We start from the raw sequence: 25487 nt of genomic DNA on the forward strand, positions 1-25487 counted from the left end.
GCCTTCAAAGTTACAACATGACTCATGACATGAAGAAGTCTAGAGGAACCAAAGACACGACTTGACCCAAGGAATGAAGAGGTCTGAAGCGACCAAAGACACAACATGACACATGGCATGAAGAAGTCTGGAGCCTTCAAAGTTACAACATGACTCATGACATGAAGAAGTCTGGAGGAACCAAAGACACGACTTGACCCATGGAATGAAGAGGTCTGAAGCGACCAAAGACACAACATGACACATGGCATGAAGAAGTCTGGAGCCTTCAAAGTTACAACATGACTCATGACATGAAGAAGTCTGGAGGCACCAAAGACACGACTTGACCCATGGCATGAAGAGGTCTCGAACAACCAAAGACACATGACCCATGGTATGAAGAGGTCTACAGCCATCAAAGTTACAACATGACCAATGGAATGAAGAAGTCTGGAGCCACCAAAGAGATGACATGACCCATTGTATGATGAAGTCTGGAGCCACCAAAGACACACCATGACGTATGGCATAAAAAAGTCTGGATCCACCAAAGACACATTATTCGTGGCATGAGGAAGTCTGAAGCCATCAAAAACACATGACACATGGCATGAAGAAGTCCGAAGCCACTAAAGACACAACATGACACATGGCATGAAGAAGTCTGGAGCCAACAAAGACACAACATGACCTATGGCATGAACAAGTCCAGATCCAACAAAGACATTGCATGACCCATTTCATGAAGAAGTCCAGAGCCATTAAAGACATGACCTGACCCATGGCATGAAGACATATGGAGCCACCAAAGACATGACATGACCCATGGCATGATGAAGTCTGGAGCCACCAAACACACACCATGACGTATGACGTGAAGAAGTCCGGAGACACCAAATACATGACATGACCCATGGCATGAAGAAGTCCGCACTGGAATGACAAAGCTGGGAGCTGTGTAGACAAGGTGAAGGTCGGGGAGAGGGGAATACAATTATTTTTAGCATTTTTATGGTTGGACCCCATCAATCTCTGGTTCTCTCCTACTCTGTGGACAGTTCTTTAGGCTTCTAAGTTTCCGGAGCTGTTCACAGCTCTTCTATTGTCTTCCTTGTAGTCTTTACATGATCAAGATGATTGTCAGAAATCTAACGCTTCTCTCGGCAATAACCGCAGATGATCGGTGACATAACAACGTTTGTGTTATTAAAGGTTGTCCCGCTTGTCTTCTGCCGGAGACAGTAATCACCCGAAACACAAAACCATAGGAAATAATCCTCAATATCATTACCCGGAGCTCAATATTTCCTGTTAATGCGGCTCATCTCTTATGGCGGCGCCTGCTCCCATCATCAGTGAGGGCCTCGCTGTATCTCCCCCGCATTCGTCACGTGCGCGGATGTCGATCAATGACAATTATGGCTTAATGAACATGTAATGACGGTGAGATCTATGGAGGAGTCAACAGATAAATCAGCTGCTATTGCCGCCATTAGGAGGTAACAATGTCTGATGTCACCGCTCCACGCTCCCGTCGTCTGTATTATACACACCGGTGCTGAAACGTCTCCATCCTCTGTGACTGTGCGGGGATGAAGGACAAGGGTCGGGGTGCTGTGGACGATACGGCCGGGGAAGGGGTCATTAACCCCTTCATAACTTGTGTTTTTTGGGTGGGAATCTTTATATTTTACTTGTATCATTCTGAGTACAGACTTGTTTCTTTTTATTGCATCTTCGTGGAGATACAGGAATTGAATAAGAGCAGTTGTGGTGTTCCGATTTTTTTTTTTTTTTTTGCAAAATTCACCTTATGGGTTAAATAATTGTATACTTTCCTATTTTATTTATTTTTCCCTTTTACTTAGAAACAAAAGTGATAAGATTTTTTATTTTTTTTTTTATATTTTTTTATAATTTTTGTTTTGTTTTTTTTTTTACTTATTTAAATTATTTCTTTTTTTATTTTCTTATTTTTTTTTTAATTTAGTTTGATCTCCATTTCCACATTTTGCAATACTATAACAGCGGGATATAATGAGCTCTGGTGGGGAGCGCGCCATTTTTTCCCACTATTGGCGGCCTGCCCCGTGACATGATCAGGGGGCGCCGATAAGTTTTCACGACTGCTGGGGGCGCCGTCATTGACAGGCGATCAGGATTTTTGCTGTACGGATCGATGCTGATGATGATGTTGAATCATCGCTCCTAAGAGCAGAAGCGATCGGACAGTGTAGGCATAAAGTCCCACGAGGGAACTTGTCAAATAAAAGAAAAGTTTAAAAAAAGTTTTAAAAATATAAAAAAATAAAAAAAAGTTAAATTCACCCCCATTTTGCCCCCATTGAAAATAAAATAATTATTAAAAAAAAAGTACACATATTTGGTATCGCCAGTTTCAGAAATGTCCGATCTATCAAAATATACCATAAATTAATCTGATCAGTACAAGGCGTGGAGAGAAAAAAAAATCAAAACAAAAAATTGCATTAATTGAGTTGCTGCAACATTGCAGTAAAATGCAATAATAGGTGACCAAAACATTGTATCTGGCCAAAAATTATATAATTAAAAATGTCATCTGAAGACACAAAAAATAAGCCATCACTGAGCCCCAGATCCCAAAAGATGAGAATGTTACAGGTCTCAGAAAATGGCAACAATAGAGAAATTTTTTAAAAATTATTTTTTACAAATTTCTGACTTTTTTTCACCATTTAGATAAAAGTATAATTATCCATGTTTGATATCTACGAACTCGTACCGACATGAGGCATCACACCGACACATCAGTTTTACCATATAGTGAACGTGATAAATAAAAATCCCAAAAAACAATTGTGGAATTGCACTTTTTTTTTGCAATTTCAATGCACTTGGAATTTTTTTCCTTTTTTCCATGCAATATGTGGCAGAGTGAAAGGTGTCATTCACAACCACAACTCGTCCTGCAAAAAACAAGCCCAAATATGGCTATATTGAAGGAAAAATAAAAAAGTTGTGCCTCTTGGAAAAACGGGAGGAAAAAACGAAAATTAAAAACGGAGAATCATCGGGGGGGGGGGGGTGAAGGGGTAAAAGTATTGTTTAAGTCTCACTTATATATTTTTTAGATATTTCTAATGGTCAATAGAACAAATCTTAACAGTAAATATCAAAAATCCAAGATGTCAGTCACCACAAGAAGCTACAAATTAGAAGAGAAGAAATAACCAAAAAATGCATTTATGTGCAATAATATTTTGCAATGTGAGGTCAGAACTGATCCTGATGAAGCCAAAACCAGAAGAAGAGAGAAAGGATCTGAGAATGAGGGCGAAGATGTAATATCTGATACATTGTGACCCCAAGATGTAGGAAATGTACCTGACGTCAGGGCGGCCCTCCTAGACACACAGGATCCTACCGCTGATCCCCATGCCAGGCAGTTATGGAGAACTTAAAGGAATTTTCCACTTTTGGAAAAGTGGATCGACCCCAAACATTGCCTGTCCTGTAAAATAACCAAACAGGACACTTCCTCCCCAGGTCCAGTTTGGGGTCTAAGTCATCACATTCACACCTTAGATGACCGCTGCAGCCAATCACTCAGCTCAGTGGCTCAGTACAGGTAGATGGCACAAGCCAAGGAGCTCAGTGATTGGTTGCAGTGGTTATGTCATGCTGATATCTTATATCATTGCTGCAGCCAATCACTGAGATCAGTGGCTCAGTAGAGGCAGATGACACAAATCAAGGAGCTCAGTGATTGGTTGCAGTGGTTATGTCATATTGATATCTTACATCATTGCTGCAGCCAATCACTGAGATCAGTGGCTCAGTACAGGTAGATGGCACAAGCCAAGGAGCTCAGTGATTGGTTGCAGCAGTTGTCATGTTGATAGCTTAGATCCCGCTGCAGCCAATCACTGAGATCAGTGGCTCAGTACAGGTAGATGGCATAAGCCAAGGAGCTCAGTGATTGGTTGCAGTGCTTATGTCATGTTGATATCTTACATCATTGCTGCAGCCAATCACTGAGATCAGTGGCTCAGTAGAGGCAGATGACACAAATCAAGGAGCTCAGTGATTGGTTGCAGTGGTTATGTCATGTTGATATCTTACATCATTGCTGCAGCCAATCACTGAGATCAGTGGCTCAGTAGAGGCAGATGACACAAACCAAGGAGCTCAGTGATTGGTTGCAGTGGTTATGTCATGTTGATATCTTACATCATTGCTGCAGCCAATCACTGAGCTCAGTGGCTCATTAGAGGCAGAAGACACAAACCAAGGAGCTCAGTGATTGGCTGCAGTGGTTATGTCATGTATTAGCATACAACACCGCCGCAGCCAAAACATAGAGACAAGAGCAGGGGGAGTTGTCACTGGACCTGGGGAGGGTGTGTAGCGTATTTTTTATTTTACATGATGGACAGCCTTTAGAATTGCCTTTTCTATAAGTGCAGAGCCCCTTTATGTTTCAGTGATATATCATAGCCCTATTGCAGATTCGGCACTTTCTGTAGGGGTATTAGAGAAATATTGGACCCTGTGCAGCGGACATGACCCATATAATCAGTTACTTGCGGTTTGCCAGGCTCCAGTATTCAGCAGCCTTTCTCCATGATACATACCGTAGTATCGTCCACATGACGGCCCCATGTACCTGTCTGAAAGCCGCACACACTTTATAATCAAATCTCCTGTTTTAATCTATCGATTGTCTGACGCACAAATCTACTGATTTATTGGGACGCGGCTGCAATTCTGATAACAATTAATAATTCTCTGGAAAATAATTGAACATTTAATAAGTTATTAAAAAATAATCATAATAAAAAGAAAAAGCAGCCTGGCCGGATCAGAATGAATAATATTCAGTGCTCCGTCGTCTGCTCATTTCCTAATTATCTGCTACAGGATGTGACTTCTTGCATCTGCCGGCGAGCGGCTGCCATATGTGGTCTCACAGGCTTATTAAATCCTGCAAATGAAGGTGGCAGATTCACGGGAGACGCAACATGGCGGCCGACGGCTGGTCACATGACCCGTGTCATTGGGGAGAAGAGAAAGAAGAAAATGAATGTTATTCATTCACCTTTTATATCAGACAATTGAACTCCCCCAAAACCGAAATCAATGTGACAAAAATTCTGTTCATTTAGTCCTATCTGTTCCTAGAAAAGCTGAGTATTTACCACTATTTCTGGCCATTATATGACATTTTTCATTAGAGTTCTTCTCTGCAGGCGCTATCACTAATTTCCAGTTGTCGCTGAACCACTGAGGAGGATGAAGGCTAGCCGTGACATCTACCTTACACAACACACGGACATGAGGGATTTCTAATTCTTTGTCTCTTTGTAGCAAATGCTCAGAAGCAGCAGCATGGAGGACATTATACAGCAGTAGCATGGAGGACATTATACAGCAGCATGGAGGACATTATACAGCAGCAGCATGGAGGACATTATACAGCAGCATGGAGGACATTATACAGCAGCATGGAGGACATTATACAGCAGCAGCATGGAGGACATTATACAGCAGCATGGAGGACATTATACAGCAGCATAGAGGACATTATACAGCAGCAGCATGGAGGACATTATACAGCAGCAGCATGGAGGACATTATACAGCAGCAGCATGGAGGACATTATACAGCGGCAGCATGGAGGACATTATACAGCAGCAGCATGGAGGACATTATACAGCGGCAGCATGGAGGACATTATACAGCAGCAGCATGGAGGACATTATACATCAGCAGTATGGAGGACATTATACAACAGCAGCATGGAGGACATTATACAGCAGCAGAATGGAGGACATTATACAGCAGCAGCATGGAGGACATTATACAGCAACAGCATGGAGGACATTATGCAGCAGCAGCAGCATGAAGAACATTATGCAGCAGCATGGAGGACATTATACAGCAGCAGCATGGAGGACATTATACAGCAGCAGCATGGAGGACATTATACAGCAGCATGGAGGACATTATACAGCAGCAGCATGGAGGACATTATACAGCAGCAGCATGGAGGACATTATACAGCAGAAGCATGGAGGACATTATGCAGCAGCAGCATGGAGGACATTATACAGCAGCAGCATGGAGGACATTATACAGCAGCAGCATGGAGGACATTATGCAGCAGCAGCATGGAGGACATTATGCAGCAGCAGCAGCATGAAGAACATTATGCAGCAGCATGGAGGACATTATACAGCAGCATCATGGAGGACATTATACAGCATGGAGGACATTATACAGAAGCACTGAGCAGTGTAGCTGTAAATTCAACACTAATATGCTTGCTATAGAGGACATTATACAGCAATACTGAGCAGTGTAGCTGTGAATTCAGCACTGGGATGATAAACAGTTAGTAGAAAGCAGCAGCACGGAGGGAATTATACAGTAGTACTGAGCAGTGTAGCTGTGAATCCAGCACTAATATGCTTGCTATAGAGGACATTATGCAGCAATACTGAACAGTGTAGCTGTGAATTCAGCACTGGGATGAGATAAACACTTAATAGAAAGCAGCAGCATAGAGAGCAATATACAGCAGTACTGAGCAGTGTAGCTGTGAATCCAGCAGTGGGGTGAGATAAGATTCTTGCTACAAAGCAGCAGCATGGAGGACATTATATACATGTAATAAGCAGTGTAGCTGTAAATTCAGCACTAAAATGCTTACTATAGAAGCACTGGGATGATAAACACTTAAAAGAAAGCAGCAGCATGGAGGGAATTATACAGTAGTACTGAGCAGTGCAGCTGTGAATCCTGCACTTAGGAGAGATAAACGAGATAAACACTTAAAAGAAAGCAGCAGCATGACATACATTGTATAACAATAATGAACAATGTATCTGTGCACCCAGCACTGGGTTTATATAAACCACTTGTTATAAAGCAGCAGCAGCATGGAGGACATGACAGCAGTATTGTAGAGCCTTCCTCTATGGCTGACCCCTCTAACATCTACCTTAAATCCTTACACCTCATTCCCGGATCCTTCGCCAATAACCAGAGAGACCACCAATTAGATTAATTTGGTCAAATTGGCCTTTACTGTAACAAACGTTACTATATTAAGTAACTTGAAGGACATTCTTGGAGGGCTAAAGCCTGGAAGAAGCCAATATAATAATAAACTCTCCAGTTTTACCCCCAACCGCAACCACAGGCTCCGGGGCATCTCTACTGCCCGAAAACCATTTCCATATTAATGACTTCCAGGGACCTCATAACAAAAAGGCCCAAAATCCACCAAGTTCCGAACATGATGGGAAGGTCACCACCCCCCAGATGTACAATCCCCCATAACAATTTTGACACTAACTGCAAGATCCACAATTTGCTAAAATAACCCTATGACCCCCTATATCTCATTCAAGGTTACTTTCTCCTAAGCTAATAGGGAGGGAGAGAGGAACTTTTCACAGTGCTGCCTACCAGCCCCCAGCCCTTCCAAACTGTATATACACCTGCTCTTCCTACCAATTACCCCTCTTTTTCTCACCCCTTAAACTGATTAACCCCTGCTTCCCCTTCAAAACTGGGTGACGGCTCACTGTGCCCATGGCTCTGCTGGGACTTTATTTTTCCCTTATCCAGCAGTATTGAGCAGTGTAGATGTGAATCCAGCGCTGGGATGAGATAGAACTCTCTGCTCATGCACACTCTTCACTTGTTTGCAATTACATAGTGTATGTTGTGCTTAAGATCTCTGCTTGCTGTCACTGAAACATCGGGCTGCAACAGAAACAGATCTAATCTCAGCTGAGAGATTGCTACATTTGTATCCAGTCTAGCCAATCCTCTGTGAGCAGCATCCTCACTAACCTCTCAATTGATACTTTGTGCAATATATCAGAAGTACAGTGGAACCTTGGATTACGAGGATAATTGGTTCCAGGAGTGCGCTCTTAAACCAAGTTACTCTTATATCAAAGCGAATTTTCCCATAGGAAATAATTGAAACACAGACAATTCGTTCCACAACCCAAAAATATTTACTGTATTTATACAAACCTATTACAGTAAATCAATATAATGCCCTGTATTCATATAAAATTATTATAGTACAGTAATAAAAAATACTATACAGTAAAAAATATCAAAAATCAAACAGCAAATCAGATTACAATAGAATTGTTAGTGTGCGGGAGGTGCAGTACAGAGAGAAAAAAAATATGTATAAGTATGACAACCTTTATTCTAGTACAATACACAAAAAACACACCCCAAATCTATTCTCCCCAAAATAAGGGCAGAACTAAGCCAAATGGGGGGCAGGAATACTGCACAGCGAATTAGATTATAGTATAAGGCTGCTTTCAAACCTCTGGTTTTTCCTGTGCGGCACAATCCGGCGCTTTGCAGAAAAAACACAACCGTTTTTTTTTTTGCCGCTGGTTGCGATTTTTTTGCATAGACTTACATTAGTGCCGTATTGTGCCGCTTGCGTTCTGTCCGTTTTTTGCCGCATGCGGCAGATTTAGCCAATGCTGCGGCCGGATGGAATGTTGCCTGGCACTTTTTTTATCCGGCGAAAAAAATGCATTGAGCCGCATCGGCCGGATGCGGCGCGATTTGCAATGCATGCCTATGGACGCCGGATGCGGCGTCCTGTGGCAAAAGCCGCATCCGGCCGCCGCATGCAGTTTTTCCCACTGCGCATGCTCAGTAGCCTGCTGCAAGCGGCAAAAAATATATGCAATATAGTATATACTGTACAATGGTATACTGTATACAGTACATATGTACAGAAAGTTACCTCTAGACCAGGTCAGAGCGCGGTAAAAGGACAGATCCAGAGGTGTGCACGGCGAGTATTTGCTCTTATTGCAAATTATTGCTGCATTTGTAAAAAGCTTTGCTTGTCTCGCAAAACGCTCTCAAACCAAGTTCCTCTTAATCCAAGGTTCCACTGTACAGTGTATGTGTGGCCTCCAGGTTCTTTATTTCACATAATATTATTCCCAGTAAGTGACAACAAGCAGAGATCTTGAGAATGGTAAAGAACAAAGCAGATGAGAAAGTCCCAGAACAAGGTTCATGTTTTATACTAAGGACTGAATGATCCCTTTAATGACCCTTTAATGACTTTGAGACTAGATTCTGTAGATTCTCAACCAATGTATAATCTGACATTTTATGCAAATATTGAGAATTTATAGTAATTAGTTGTTAGAAAAGACTCTGACTCCATCACTTTATCCCTAGAGTGCGAGAGAATAGTAAATTTGAGGTGACCCAAACTAATAATAATAATAATAAGTTTTATTTCTATAGCGCCAACATATTCCGCAGCGCTTTACAATTCAGAGGGGACATGTGTTACGGGGGCTGTCTTATAGTAGATAACCACCGGCTATCAGGGTCCACTGTGCAGGAACCTGCTGCTGATAACGGCAGAGGACGAGGGGGAACGTGTGCCACAGAAGCAGCACTGACACTGTCACGTCACAGAGGCACTAAGCACAAAGACGGCGCACACTGTATAGATCACAGCGACTACCGAATTAGCATAAACGCAAATGAGGGATATGCTAAACAACTAATGGAGACTATAAAAGTAACCAAAAGGGGACGTAGTAGAGTCTGTTATCTGCACAGAGCTCTACATAAACGTGTGGTCACTAACCGTAACCGCACACAGTGGCAGGTACCTCTGCTACCTCACAGAGGGGTATATGAGAGATAACAAGCGTATCGCTGCACTCACAGAGTGCACACTGTAATGTCTCCATTACTCTTCACAGAGACAGTATGAGATCACTTGTGCAAGAGCACAGGAGAGTACGTAAAGTCTGCGGAAAGCTCTCCAACCTAAGAGCTGGGGTGGAACAACAAGTCCCAGCACGGCCACATGCAGCAAGCACCTGCCTAAGTCCACTCCACTAATGTGCGAGGATACGGACAGCAGCTATGCTGCAAGGTACAAGAACGCTATCCTACTGATAGCACTCACCTACTTGTGACAGTAATGGTGCAGGAAGGAACAAGCATGGAGCGTCTACTCCTGTGCATGGACCAAGAGGACTGGACGCTGAACAACGTGTGTCAGGGCTTTATATAGACTCTGTGCCTCCTCCAAGATGGAGGATCACACAGCCAATCAGCAACCAGAGCATCAGAGACATGTGACATTGCATCAGCGGTGACGTCACCCGCGACCAATCAGCATTCTCCACGTGGCGTGACATCACCCGCGACCAATCAGCATTCTCCACGTGGCGTGACGTCACCCGCAACCAATCAGCGTTCTCCACGTGGCGTGACATCACCCGTGACCAATCAGCGTTCTCCACATGGCGTGACGTCACCCGCGACCAATCAGCGTTGTCCACGTGACGCACATGCGCAGATCGCAACAGCGTCACACTTTCAGATCTTAGTCAACAGCGCTACTGTGATCTGGGACCAACAGGACGCCGCAACAGAGCACCAGAGAGGGACAAAGGAGAACGCGAGTTATTAGAAGCAGAACTCGTAACAACATGTACAGACAATACAAAATAACAAAATTCAGATCCCAGGAGGAGTGAGGGCCGCGCTCGTAAGCTACAGTCTATGGGGAAATAGGGGGGCACAAAAGGTGAATGGGGGGAGAAAAGCTGTTATATATGGTCCAGCCAAACACGCTATTTTATGCTGTCCCAGTATAGGGAGAGGAGGTCAGTGCGCGGCTCAATCCAGAGACAGAAAAGACAAGTGTTGATGAACATTTAGCGGCATCAATACGGAGAGATCTGTCAGGAGCGGCGCAAGTGATTAATGAATTCCAATTACACACATTTCTCATCTTCTTCCAGGACAAAAGTTTCCTGTTTCTTTCTCTTTTTCTCTCTTTCCTGAGGCTATACTAATAATAAACAAGATTGGATACAGTGTTGGGAGATGGTAACCTTTTCTACAGGCCTCTTCAAGGCAAATGGCCTACTTGAAATTCGTTGCGAATGTGTTTATCGCAAATTGTATTTTTTGGAAAAATTTCCAGAACCTGCAAATTCAGATTTCAAAATGTTCAATCATCTCCGCTGTGAAGCGTGCGGCTACATCATCACTTATTGTAAGCTTATCCTGCGAAGACACAGTACCTATCACATGGGATACTGTCTGCTGAGCTGTGCATCCGATCTCCTATGTGCTACTGACCAATAAACTAGTGTATATAATATTCTATTGTGTGATACTGTCTATTACAATCTGTATCAAATCCTATCATGTGTGATACTGTTGCTAGGCTGTCTAATGTCTGCTGCTGACTCTTACAATAGTGAAACCTCACAATCAATTCACTTAATGCAAGAAATTCTGTGAGGTTCTACCATGGGCACTGTGAGGGTTACTGTGAGGTACTACCATTACTGTGAGGCACTACCATGGGCACTGTGAGGGTTACTGTGAGGTACTACCATTACTGTGAGGCACTACCATGGGCCCTCTGAGGGCTACTGTGAGACACTACCATGGGAACAGTGAGGGCTACTGTGAGACACTACCATGGGCACTGTGAGACACTACCATGGGCACTGTGAGGGCTACTGTGAGGCACTATCATGGGAACAGTGAGGGCTACTGTGAGACACTACCATGGGCACTGTGAGGCACTATCATGGGCACTGTGAGGGCTACTGTGAGGCTCTACCATGTGCACAGTAAGGGCTGTGAGACACTACCATGGGCACTGTGAGGGTTACTGTGAGGCACTACCATGGGCACTGTGAGGGCTACTGTGAGGCTCTACCATGGGCACTGTGAGGGCTACTGTGAGGCTCTACCATGGGCACAGTGAGGGCTACTATGAGGCTCTACCATGGACACTGTAAGGGCTACTGTGAGGCACTACCATGGGCACAGTGAGGGCTACTGTGAAGCACTACCATGGACACGCTGAGGGTTACTGTGAGGCACTACCATGGGCACTGTGAGGGCTACTGTGAGGCACTACCATGGGCACTGTGAGGGTTACTGTGAGGCACTACCATGGGCACTGTGAGAGCTACTGTGAGGCTCTACCATGAGGGCTACTGTGAAGCACTACCATAGGCGCACTGAGGGTTACTGTGAGGCACTACCATGGGCGCGCTGAGGGCTACTGTGAGGCTAGCATTGAGGGACTTTGATGAGGCGGTCACTATGAGGTCTTGTCATGGCCATTGTGTGTTCCATATGAGATCAGGCGGTATTTATGGGGCAATAATTCATTTATCCCTATAGCTCCTCTCCGTGCCATGTGTGTATCAGATTCAGCTGTAGGAGCAGTTGAGCAGATGACACCCCTCGCTGATGCTCGGGCAGGACCGGTGTGCCTTCTTCCTCGGTCAGGTCGTAGGGTATTGACCAGATTTCTTGCTCACGCTCATATCCTACAACATATCCTCATATATATACAATAGTATCAGATTTGTCTGCTACAAATAAATAAACGCTAATAACTTGGAATTGCCACTTATCCACATCAAAGCGCCCGTCCCATTGCAGGCCCCTTGCCCGCCACAATCAGGGTCTTAATTAAGAGGAAACTTCCCGCTGAGGTGAAGCAATGAAAGGTCATGAAAACAGTTATCAACAAAGAGTCCGGGCTGAAGATGAAGGTGGAGACGCCGGAGGTCCCAGGCACCCGCTTAATTAAGTGGCCTAATGATTGGCGCTATACAATGCGGAGCAGTGGTTGGCATACAAGATGCCATTCTAATTGAAATCCAGGCACGGAAGCCACAGGTGCCCGCGCTGCCTTTTACATATTTCAATTCAAGTCTGAATTAAAAAGATGACTCCAATTATCTCTTTCTTTTATACATCACAAGGGAGATGAAAGCGATGGACGACCAATTAGCCTAGAACGACCTTTGACCTTGCACCTAATTATTAGCTAATCAGGGATGAATGTGGATGCGGTCCCTCCTCGGTCACCGCGCTCCTTTTTCTCGTTGTCTGCATTTAGTAGCTTCTTACTGATAATCCCGGTATAATCAGCGGATGCGTAATAATCTGCCATGTGCACAGCGCCTGGAAAGAGGAGATCTCGCCGCAAGAACTTTTATAAAACATGGTGCAGACTGAGAAAAGTTGATTACAGACTGATAAAGAGGGATTAAAACTGCAAATTACTTATAAAAATTCTCAATATTTCAATTGATCGTATTTTTCAGATTATAAAACGCACTTTTCATCCCAAAAATTTGGGAGGAAAATTAGAGGTGCCTCTTAAAAGGCAGATGCAGCTTACTGGAAGTTGGAGACTGGGCACTGTGCTGGCTGCGGGGTGGCTGTGCGATGGGGGCTGTGCTGGCTGCGGTTGGGGGCTGTGCTAGCTGTGGTGGGGACTGTGCTGGCTACAGTAGGGGCTGTGCTGGCTGCAGTGGGGGCTGTGCTGGCTGCAGTGGGGGCTGTGCTGGCTGTGGTGGGGGCTGTGCTGGCTGTTGTGGGGGCTGTGCTGGCTGCAGTGGGGCTGTGCTGGCTGTGGTGGGGGCTGTGCTGGCTGTTGTGGGGGCTGTGCTGGCTGCAGTGGGGCTGTGCTGGCTGTCGTGTGGGCTGTGCTGGCTGCGGTAGGGGCTGTGCTGGCTGCGGTAGGGGTTGTGCTGGCTGTTGTGGGGCTGTGCTGGCTGTTGTGGGGCTGTGCTGGCTGTGGTGTGGGCTGTGCTGGCTGCAGTAGGGGCTGTGCTGGCTGCGGTAGGGGCTGTGCTGGCTACAGTGGGGGCTGTGCTGGTTGCGGTAGGGGCTGTGCTGGCTGTGGTGGGGGCTGTGCTGGCTGCGGTAGGGGCTGTGCTGGCTGCGGTAGGGGCTGTGCTGGCTGTGGTGGGGGCTGTGCTGGCTGTTGTGGGGGCTGTGCTGGCTGCAGTGGGGCTGTGCTGGCTGTGGTGTGGGCTGTGCTGGCTGCGGTAGGGGCTGTGCTGGCTGCGGTAGGGGTTGTGCTGGCTGTTGTGGGGCTGTGCTGGCTGCGGTAGGGGCTGTGCTGGCTGCGGTAGGGGCTGTGCTGGCTACAGTGGGGGCTGTGCTGGTTGCGGTAGGGGCTGTGCTGGCTGTGGTGGGGGCTGTGCTGGCTGTTGTGGGGGCTGTGCTGGCTGTTGTGGGGCTGTGCTGGCTGCGGTAGGGGCTGTGCTGGCTGCGGTAGGGGCTGTGCTGGCTACAGTGGGGGCTGTGCTGGCTGCGGTAGGGGCTGTGCTGGCTGTTGTGGGGGCTGTGCTGGCTGTTGTGGGGCTGTGCTGGCTGTTGTGGGGGCTGTGCTGGCTGTGGTGGGGGCTGTGCTGGCTGTTGTGGGGGCTGTGCTGGCTGTTGTGGGGCTGTGCTGGCTGTTGTGGGGGCTGTGCTGGCTGCAGTGGGGGCTGTGCTGGCTGTGGTGGGGGCTGTGCTGGCTGCGGGGAACAGTGCTGGCTGCGATGGGGGCTGTGCTGGCTGTGGTGGGGGCTGTGCTGGCTGCGGGGAACAGTGCTGGCTGCGGTGGGGGCTGTGCTGGCTGTGGTGGGGGCTGTGTAGAGCAGGGCGATGTGGCAGGTGAGATGCTCTGTCGGTGTGCTCTGTGCGGGCTTCAAATAATGGCGCCAGGAGTCAGCGCTTGCACAGATGGAGCTCTCAGCTCAAGATCTTATCTGTGCACGCACCACCTCTAGAGCACTGATCTCCCAGCAGCAGACTTAAGGAAAATGGTGCCTGGAGGTGGCACCTGTGCAGATGACATCTCGGGTTGTCATTGAGCCGAAAGCTCAATCTGTGCATATGCCGACTCCGGGCACCATTTCTTTGAAGTACTGCCGACAGAGCATCTGTGACACCCGCTGCACCACTCTGCTCCAACCAGCCAGCATAGCGCCCGCAGACAGCACAGCCCCCACCGCAGACAGCACAGCCCCCACCGCAGCCAGCACAGCCCCCACTACAGCCAGCATGGCACCCGCAGCCAGCATAGCCCCCACTGCAGCCAGGATGGCGCCTGCAGACAGCACAGCCCCCACTGCAGCCAAAATGGCGCCTACAGACAGCACAGCCCCCAGCACAGCCAGCACAGCCCTCAACTGCAGCCAGGATGGCGCCTGCAGACAGCACAGCCCCCACTGCAGCCAGCACAGCCCCCACTGTAGCCAGCACAGCCCCCACTGCAGCCAGCACAGCCCCCACTGTAGCCAGCACAGCCCCCACTGCAGCCAGCACAGCCCCTACTGCTGCCAGCACATCCCCCACTGTAGCCAGCACATCCCCCACTGCAGCCAGCACAGCCCCCACTGCAGCCAGCACAGCCCCCACTGCAGCCAGCACATCCCCCACTGCAGCCAGCACATCCCCCACTGTAGCCAGCACAGCCCCCACTGCAGCCAGCACAGCCCCCACTGCAACCAGCACATCCCCCACTGCAGCCAGCACATCCCCCACTGTAGCCAGCACATCCCCCACTGTAACCAGCACAGCCCCCACTGCAGCCAGCACAGCCCCTACTGCTGCCAGCACATCCCCCACTGTAGCCAGCACAGCCCCCACTGCAGCCAGCACAGCCCCCACTGCAGCCAGCACAGCCCCAACTGCAGCCAGCACATCCCCCACTGCAGCCAGCACATCCCCCACTGTAGCCAGCACAGCCCCCACTGCAGCCAGCACAGCCCCCCACTGCAGCCAGCACAGGCCCCACTGCAGCTAGCACAGCCCCCACTGCAGCCAGCACAGCCCCCACTACAGCACCTGCAGCATCACCCTACTCCAACACCACCCCTGACTCCTGTGACCAAGCTCCATCACCACTGCCGCCCCCCTCCAGTAAGACACCACCAGAGTATAAGTCAGATCTTTTTTTAGCTTTTTTATCTCTAAATTTGGGGCGCGTCTTATAATCCAATGCATCTTATAAAACAAAATATATGATATCGGGGGGGGTATTAATTCTAGTTTATCATTGTCATGATTAATGGTGGCTGCAGTGGTGGCCGGTTTTGTGGATGAGGAGCATGTGCTTGCATGCTGAGCTGTTATAGAGTTTGCAATCGCTGCTCTGAGGCTGACCAGATTGCTGAACGCAGCCACATTCAGTGCTCCTACATTCCAATGCTGCAGAGCCGGAGCTGCCTGTGCCGCAGCATCGGAGAAGGCACCAGTCGGCAGCTCCGCCATGTAGCCGGCCAGAACTGTCAATCATCAGGAGTGCATACAGGGAGCTGGGAAGCAGAGGCGTGGAGCCCTCCTTAATATTATACTACCAAGTAGATATCTTAGAAATGGTAAAATAGTCAAAAATCTTCCTTGAAAATTGCAGAATTTTACACTTTTTTATTTTTATTTTTTTATCGGCTTCTTGCAATGAAAAGAGAATAATTGTAACTTGCATTCAAAGTAACATTGAAGAACGTTGCACACAGATCGCAACAGATGTATCCAGGTGCTGTATACAGGATATGCGATGTATCAATAAAACCTTTGCACTATAATTTGGTTCCGATATATCACAGAAGTGTGTCAATAATTCAACCTTAAGTAAATATTACAGAGGTGAGCAAAACCATTTAATGTGAATCAAATTTGTGATTTTTTTTTTTGATTTGTTGGATCCACAAATTTAAGTTTTCATTTGCGCAAATTGCCTAAAATGGCCATTACCCCTTGTAGAATATTGCATCAGCCATAGAAGGTTCATATAACCTCAGCCTTATGGCTATTATATCACATGGTATAAGTCAGCCAATTAGACGGTACTATAAAAGCCAGTATAAAAGCAGAGGCAGGGAATGCAGCGGATATGCTGTGGTGAATCTGGATAGTGAGAGGACGTCACAGCTTAGGTATAGAGAAAAGAAGATAAAGTCATAAAACACTAAAGAAATTGTGCAGATAGTGTGTGACAGTGCAGAAGTGAAGAAGATTAGTGTGTGAGAAAGAATATAATGTCGGACATGTTTTTCAGGGCGTTTGGAGGTTTTAGAGCAGTTTCAATTCACTATAATTTGAATTTCCATCTCTACAGGGGTCATACACTCGTCCTGGCAGACACTGTCAATAGGATGACATCTGTACTGCTCACCTCCTGATGAAGTAATGACAGGCTCTACAGAAACCCTTTAAGGCCCTCTGTGCACGGTGACGTTTTTGGTGCAGTTTATTGTGCAGTTTGTTGCCCAAATCTGCATTTCTATCCTAGGATTTAAATATAAGTTTGCCATAGAGTAACCAATTATATCTGTATTCCTATATAATTACTTTTTACCCTATATCTGCGAGTTAAAATTCCAAGCTATTAGCTTACTGGACATGTTTCACCTTGATTGGCTTCATCAGGGAGTGAGACTATAATGATTATAGCCTCAGTCCCTGATGAAGCAAAGTCATGGCGAAACATAGCTGGGAATTTTAACTAGCAGATATAGGGTAGAAAGTAATTATATAGGAATACAGATATAATTGGTTGGTTTGCGGCCAACTTATACTTAAATCTTTATGAAGAACTATTACGGATAATACTTCATCCTTCTCTGTTTCTTTTAAATATTGGCCATTTACAGTGTTTAATAAGAGTTATATTTTAATGGTCTCTAGTTAGGGTATAATTGTGTTTACTATTTTCAATACCAGACACACCCCAGGGGTGGCACTGTTTTTGAAGAAAGAAGCCATGTTTTTGCAACCTTGGGTAATCCCTTTAAATACACATATTCCGGTTGTCACACAACTTTTCCAGGACCAGACAGGCTATAATTTTGGGGGGATTGGGATATTTACAAGGGTATCTAGTATATTTTGGGGTCCGCAGCCCCCGCTCTGTGCTGGATATTTCTCACATCTCATGATCTTATCTGCAGTGAAGTTCATCTTCTTCTTTCCGCAGTTTTATTCTTTGATTTCAATTTCCCTTCCCTCCGAGTTTCTGCACTTTAATTATTTGTCTTGGATTAATGTAATTTCTTCGGAATATAAATTATTCAGCCACTTTATGAGTTTGTGAGAATCAGATCCCTGCGTTATTCTCTGACACGCTCAGACATCTCGGGTCACTCAGAACCGGCAGAATAATTAATCATTTCACTGATTGTCTTGGAAAATTTACATTATGAGAATTGCTGCATAAAATGTTCACTTCTCATTTTTTACTCTTCGCTTTCATATTTTGTACTCATTTTACAGAAGGCGCCTGCTGGTTACAACCTCTTCTTATGCTATTCTCGCTGTTAAGACTAGTTCCTAAATCGTGCATTTGCGAGAGATGAGCGAAACATTTGAAAATCGAATCTGTCAGAATCGGCAAATCTTTCCCAAAAATGTGATTTGCAACAAATTGCAATAGAAATGGCCAATTGCTCTCCAAAGACACTTTGAAACGTCTGAGGTCTCCTTAGACTGTATCCAAATCATTATAAGCTTTCACAGCATAATTGTCATGTGGTTACTACCGGGGTTCCGTCAGGTACATGGGAACCCCCGACAAGTGTCACAACACACAGGGTACACCGGGAACACAATACAACTGTGGCACTAGGGAAAGTGGGGAGGATCACCTCCTAAACTCACCGGAGGCTGATCCCTGCGCAGGTTCTTTCACCCAGTCACCAATCATGTGCCTAATCCCTGTCTTTCTCTGGAGTCAGCCCTGGCTAGTGAGCAGGGCAGCGGGAACACTAGTTCCACTCTAGGTTAACAAAACAAAGAGGATTAGACAGACAGGGGGTAAAATAAACAGTAATCATACAAAGCACTCCAAACAACAAGATATAAAAATAAGGTACAAACCAGAGAGGCAAAACTAAAAAGGACTAAGGAGTAAGGAAGGGAAAAGAACACAACTTTCACACAGCAGATATTCTCTGAATGTTTTTTCCTGATCCTCAGCTCACAGGTTCCCTCTAGAGGCAAGATAAGCAAAAACTTTCCCCAGCAGTTACCTGGGCTGAGGGAGAGTCTTTATAGCAGAGGTAATTAGCAACACAGAACAGCTGGCTATAGCTTTCATCCAGAGTTTAGGAGACTAGAGAAACTATTTAAACCTAGCAGCGTTGGATAAAGGAGAATCTGCACAGCCAGCAGTTTTACCCTGAGAAAGTGTATATGTAACCCTGCTCTGAGATTTCCTGACACCAGAAATAGGAGGAACCACTCTCCGTCACAGTACCTTCGTGAAAATAATAATATCAAAGTGACCTCCACCTATCTGGCGGTGGATACATGGATGGTAAGCACATCACTCCTGAGCTATCACACACTATCTGCTGTTCCTTCAGTATTTTGTGGCTTTTGCTTCATTCTTCTCTATTGCAGAGTTATGAGCTATAATATCCCTTCACTATCAAGAGTCACTGAAAAATGGCTACTTCATCCCCTACCTTGGTTTTTATACAGGCTATGAAAGTCCTTAATTGGCTGTGCTTTAACATGTGATGTGAAATTTTCAAGGCATTATGGAAAAGTCCTCTGTCATGCTAGGCACAGGAAAGTACCCTGCATATGGCGAAAGGGAATGGAAGGGAAACCCTATGTCTAGGGAAGGGGGGGATATGGTGACCCCTGACCAAACTTACTGCTGGGCCCTGGTTCCCTCACTGCCCTAGACAAGTTCTGCACTTATGCGCCGAGCAGGATACCTGACCCAAGGCTGACCATGTATCTGGGCTCTAAGTAGGGAGCGAATGGGATGAGCGCTTTGTTAACCCTACTGAGTGCTAAAGGACACACAGGGATAACAAGCAAGGGAAGGAAAGAACAACTTATCTCCAAATGCCTCAAGAAGAGGAACTGCAAACAACAACTGGTTACACCAGAAGAATGAGAGCCGACTGCTTGCACCGAAGACTTGTAAAGGGTGGAGGATTTATCAGCAGCATTGAGTATGGGGAAATGAGGGTATATATATATATATATATATATATATATAGACACCAAGGAAGTGCTGATGATAAGCAGCTGAAAGGGTGAAGACCTCTGCAGGGTTCTAAAGGGAAAGGGATGAAAAGAAATCAAAGTAGATACATAGGATACCAAATACATCAAGCAGGAATGATAGAATGTCAGGGAGCAGTTTGTGCCAGCCAACACTGTGACCTTCTATTGCTGGACACCACATGACTGTTTGTCACCTGTGACATCCTCGCAGCCGTGCGTGCCTGGGGTCATGTGAGGCTTCTCTAGTGGAGTCTTCCAAAATGTGTAAAGCAGGTGAAGGACATTTGAGGCGATTTCAAAATCATATTGTAACGATTGCTTTGTCAGAGAAGGTTGCTGAATTCTGTGCATTGCTTAATGTTACATTCTTCCGATTCTAATGCACATTCTTCTGCCCTTGGTTTTGAGTTCACGCTTCTCCGCAGCCTGTAGACGATGAACAGGTCCTCACTCAGCTCCTTGTGTAAGTGATTTAGACTGTTTTAGCTTTGACAGACACGTTACACTTATTCTTCCTCATTCAATATGTTCGACCCCATCAGAACACGCCAAGGGCTACTAAGCGAAGGCTGCAGCTAACGAGCAGAGAAGAAAAAGCAAAGGACAATTCCTCGGCTCCTCATTAATTCCACCCAAAATTTACTCTTACGAAACTCAAGGACAAATAGTATTGGTTTTTCGAGCGGACACAAGATGTTTTATTAAAGTTATAACAAAAAGATAATGAAGCAAAATAAATAAATAAAACCGCAGGTTGTATACGGCGCGCGGCAAGTAACAAATCATGGCGTGGGATTTTATTTTATTTCAAGAAAATAAAACTTTCAGCATAATCAAGGTGAAAGGAGAAATCTCGGAGGAAAGTTCTCTGCTCCTCATTGTAAATAAGCTCCCACAGGCTTTGAGTCATTTCTCAGACGTTGCGCTCTGAAAGTCAAAATTTGCCTTTTAAATTGCATTCTATACCCCTGATATGATTAAGCCAAAAGATAGTGAAAAGCCGCAAAAGGCAACTTCATCTGTTCTTAGTTATTGTTCACGAAGAAATCTGGAATTACAGGAAAAATGATACAATACTGTCCCCGATGTGCAAGAATATAAGAACCGACCAATAAAGACGAGTACACGGAAAATATAAAAAAAAAAAACATTTTATTAGAGAACAAACGGCAACAATAAGATGTATACAAATTACAAGGAACGGACGACCAACGTAATTAACACAAAATATGGGGCAGTCATGATACACAAATGAAGGATAGTATATCATATATAGTAAACATGGCAGAAAAATATTTATATAGGTCAGTATCTGTAAAGTGAGTATATATCACACAGTATCATAGGAACTGTAAACTGCACTGACTGCAAAGTGATGGAAGAGTTAGAAGACTCCCAGTCCTGGGTGTGCGCCCCTTGTCATTTATGTATGTCTTATTGTTGCCTTCTGGTCTCTAATAATATCTATTGTAATGACATTTTCAGTATTCTGAGCTTAATGGTCGAGTCTTTTCCTTTCTCATTTATTCCATGTTGTGTACCGGCGTCACAGTCCAATTATATAGTGTGTTTATACCACACATGATAAGCATTTTTCAAACAACTATTTAGTACATTTTTACACACTATATACAGTTGAAACCCTTAGTTTCCCTCCGCTCTCTATAAAGACACATCTGCAGGTTTTTCCCTCCGCTCTCTATACAGACACATCTGCAGGTTTTTCTCTCCGCTCTCTATACAGACACATCTGCAGGTTTTTTCCTCCGCTCTCTATATGACACATCTGCAAGTTTTTCCCTCCGCTCTCTATACAGACAAATCTGCAGGTTTTTCCCTCTGCTCTCTATACAGACACATCTGCAGGTTTTTTCCTCCGCTCTCTGTATGACACATCTGCAAGTTTTTCCCTAGGCTCCCTATAAGACACATCTGCAGGTTTTTCCCTCGGCTCTCTATAAGACACATCTGCAGGTTTTTCCCTCCGCTCTCTATACAGACAAATCTGCAGGTTTTTCCCTCCGCTCTCTATAAAGACACTTCTGCAAGTTTTTCCCTCCGCTCTCTATATAGACACATCTGCAGGTTTTTCCCTCCGCTCTGTATACAGACACATCTGCAGGTTTCCCCCATCCGCTCTTTATAAAGAGACATCTGCAGGTTTTTCCCTCCGCTCTCTATAAAGACACTTCTGCAGGTTTTTCACCTGTTTTAGGTCAATTAGGAAACAAAGTTATTTCTATTTGCCAAATGCTGAAATAATGAGAGAGGGAGAATGTTTTCAGGCATTTTTCTTCCTTTCTGCACAGTGACGTTCCCTCCATGTCATTAGTATTTGGTGGCATTGCCCTTACACTGTGTGACTTGTGGGAAATGTTTTGGATCCTTCCAGAAGCTTCTCATAATAGTTGTAGGAATTTGGGCCGATTCCTCCTAATAGATCTGGTGTAGCTGAGCCATGTTTGGACGTCGGTGCTCGCACCGGCCTTTTCAGCTTTGCCCATACATTTTCAATAGGATTGAGAGCAGGGCTTTGTGATGGCCACTCCAAAACATTGACTTTGTTCTCCTTAAGCCACTTTGTAACCAGTTTGGCAGTAGCTTCAGGTCATTGTTCATTTGGAAGACCCATTTCCACCCAAGCTGTAAGTTCCTGGCTGATGTCTTGAGATGTTCTTCAGTATTGCCACATAATCTTTTTTACTCATGATGCATCTATTTTGTTAATTAATCAATCTCTTCTTCCCCGCACCTCGAATCTGATCACAGTGATGACACGGTGCATGCTCACAGCAAAGTCTGAGTTGAGGGTCATTAGCATATCGCATCCGATGCTATACACCAGTGAGACCCCGGCTTATACTGCTCCTATGTACAAGACTACAACTACTATAATACTGCCCCTATGTACAAGACTTCAACTACTATAATACTGCCTCCTATGTACAAGAATACAACTACTATAATACTGCCCCTATATACAAGAATATAACTATTATAATACTGCCTCTATGTACAAGAATATAACTACTATAATACTGCCCCTATGTACAAGACTTCAACTACTATAATACTGCTCCTATGTACAAGAATACAACTACTATAATACTGCCCCCTATGTACAAGAATATTGTTAGGGCCAGATGGATGGGCAGACCCGGGAGGTGGATCCTCTGGACCGAACTCCCCGAAGAGGGAACGGAGTCCGGTAGCCGGAGCACTTTAGGTAGCAGAACAGTCCGTGCACTTAGAAGACAATGGAGAAGTCCCTGGGACCACGGGGTCACTGATGGTGGTCCGGGTGACGGAGCTCAGGTTCGGAAGCCGGGATGATGTCAGGCGGGGTCCGGAACCGTTGGAGCGAGATGGCGGGTCACCGCAGGGAACCGGGATGGTACGGACTGTCAGGATGGTAGATAGGCAGCGTTCGGGGTTTGAGATACAGCAGGACCGGATGGCAATGCAGGATCGGCTCTAAAAGAGAGAGAGGTAAGTATCTCATAGGAACACAAGGAGACCTGACTCCTAGCTTGGGAAACACGAAGAACAGGCCCCGCCCCCTTGGACATTAATCCCCTTTATACCCTGTACCTGTGTGCATCATTTCCTGTCAGTGGACACTATCCCTTTAAGAAAGGGTCAGTGACCGCGCGCGCGCCCTAATGCGCATGCGCGCGGCCCGGGTGCCAGAAGCCAGGGCAGGAGGCTGAGAGGAGGAAGCAGCAGAGCCGGCCAGGGGCTGGGAAGCCGACGGGCGCCGGGAGCGGGGACCAGGAGGCCTGGGAAGCGTGGCTAATGGAGGCTGGAGAGCGGGGAGCGTGGCAGGTGAGCCGGGGAGCGGAGCAGAGGACCCGGGGAGCGTGACAGTACCCCCCCCCCACGCCCCCCTCCCCGCAACCGGGACAGGAAGGCACGGATCAGCGGAGTACCCACATTCTCCTTGGGCTCCCAGGACCTATCCTCAGGACCATACCCTGCCCAGTCCACCAGGAAGAACTGTCGGCCTCGTACGGTCTTCATGGCCACGATATCCCTTACCGCATAGATGTCGTCCTCAGCAATAGGAGGAGGAGCCGGACTGGCAGCAGCGGAGAAGGGACCAAGGACAACCGGCTTGAGCAGGGAGACGTGGAAGGAGTTGGGTATCCTCATCGTGGCCGGAAGCTGCAGTTTGTAGGAGACCTCATTGATCTTGCCGATGACTTTAAACGGTCCGATGTAGCGAGGTCCCAGCTTGTAGGATGGTAACTTCAATCGGACGTACTTGGAAGCAAGCCAGACGAGATCTCCCGGAGAGAAACATGGAGGATCCAGACGTCTCTTGTCCGCGTGTCTCTTCATCCGTAGGGATGCACGTGCAAGGGACGCCTTAACTGAGTCCCAAATGGTTGTAAAGTCACGGAGTACTGCATCAGCAGCAGGGATATCCGAGGAAGAGGATACAGGCAATGGGACAGACGGCTGAAGTCCGTAGACGACATGGAAGGGAGAACAGGAGGAGGACTCACTGACGTGGTGATTATGGGAGAATTCAGCCCAAGGAAGAAGTGTGGACCAATCTTCATGATGGGCGTTGACGTAGTGACGTAAGAAAGAGGTCAATATCTGATTGACCCGTTCCACTTGGCCGTTCGACTGAGGATGGTAGGCAGAAGAAAAGTCCAGCGTTACTCCCAGATGTTTACAGAGAGCCCTCCAGAAGCGGGAGGTGAACTGAGTTCCTCTGTCGGACACAATGTGTGATGGAAAGCCGTGCAAGCGGAAGATGTGATGTATATAGGCGTCCGCGAGTTCCTGGGCAGAGGGCAGTCCAGCCATAGGGACGAAATGGGCCATTTTAGAGAACCGATCCACCACGACCCATATGACTGTGTGTCCGGAGGACAATGGCAAGTCCGTAATAAAGTCCATTGCAATGTGTTGCCAGGGAACTGAGGGTATGGGCAGAGGCAGTAGATGGCCATATGGCAGGTGTTTGGGCGTCTTGTTCCTGGCACAAGAAGAGCAAGCAGAGACAAAAGAGGCGACGTCCGTGCGAAGGGATGGCCACCAGTAATGACGTACAATCGCACTCCATGTTCTCTTCTGGCCAGCATGACCGGCTGTTTTCGAGGCATGGCCCCAGTGTAGCACTTTATGCCTGTCTGTCTCAGAGACATAGGTCTTCCCGGGCGGTATCTGGGCCAGGGTGACAGGAGCCACCGGAATAATCTTACTTGGACAGATGATGGGTTGGGATGTCTCCTCTTCCTGCTCCATGGGCATGAAAGACCTAGACAAGGCATCAGCGCGTACATTTTTGTCCGCTGGTCGGAAATGGAGCTGGAAATCGAACCGGGCAAAGAACAAGGACCACCTGGCTTGCCGGGGGTTCAGTCGCTGAACGGACCGCAGGTATTCCAGGTTTTTGTGGTCCGTGTAAATAATGACGGGGTACACTGCTCCTTCCAGAAGATAGCGCCATTCCTCCAGAGCCAGTTTGACTGCCAATAGCTCTCGATCACCGATGGTGTAATTGCGTTCAGGGGCGGAGAAGCTCTTGGAGAAGAAACCGCAAGTCACCATCTTCCCGGAGGAGGACTTCTGCATGAGCACTGCTCCGGCTCCTGAGGAGGAGGCATCCACCTCCAAGGTGAACTGGCGGTTTA

This window comes from Anomaloglossus baeobatrachus, chromosome 9 (genome assembly GCF_048569485.1).
Source record: "Anomaloglossus baeobatrachus isolate aAnoBae1 chromosome 9, aAnoBae1.hap1, whole genome shotgun sequence".
NCBI lineage: Eukaryota > Metazoa > Chordata > Amphibia > Anura > Aromobatidae > Anomaloglossus > Anomaloglossus baeobatrachus.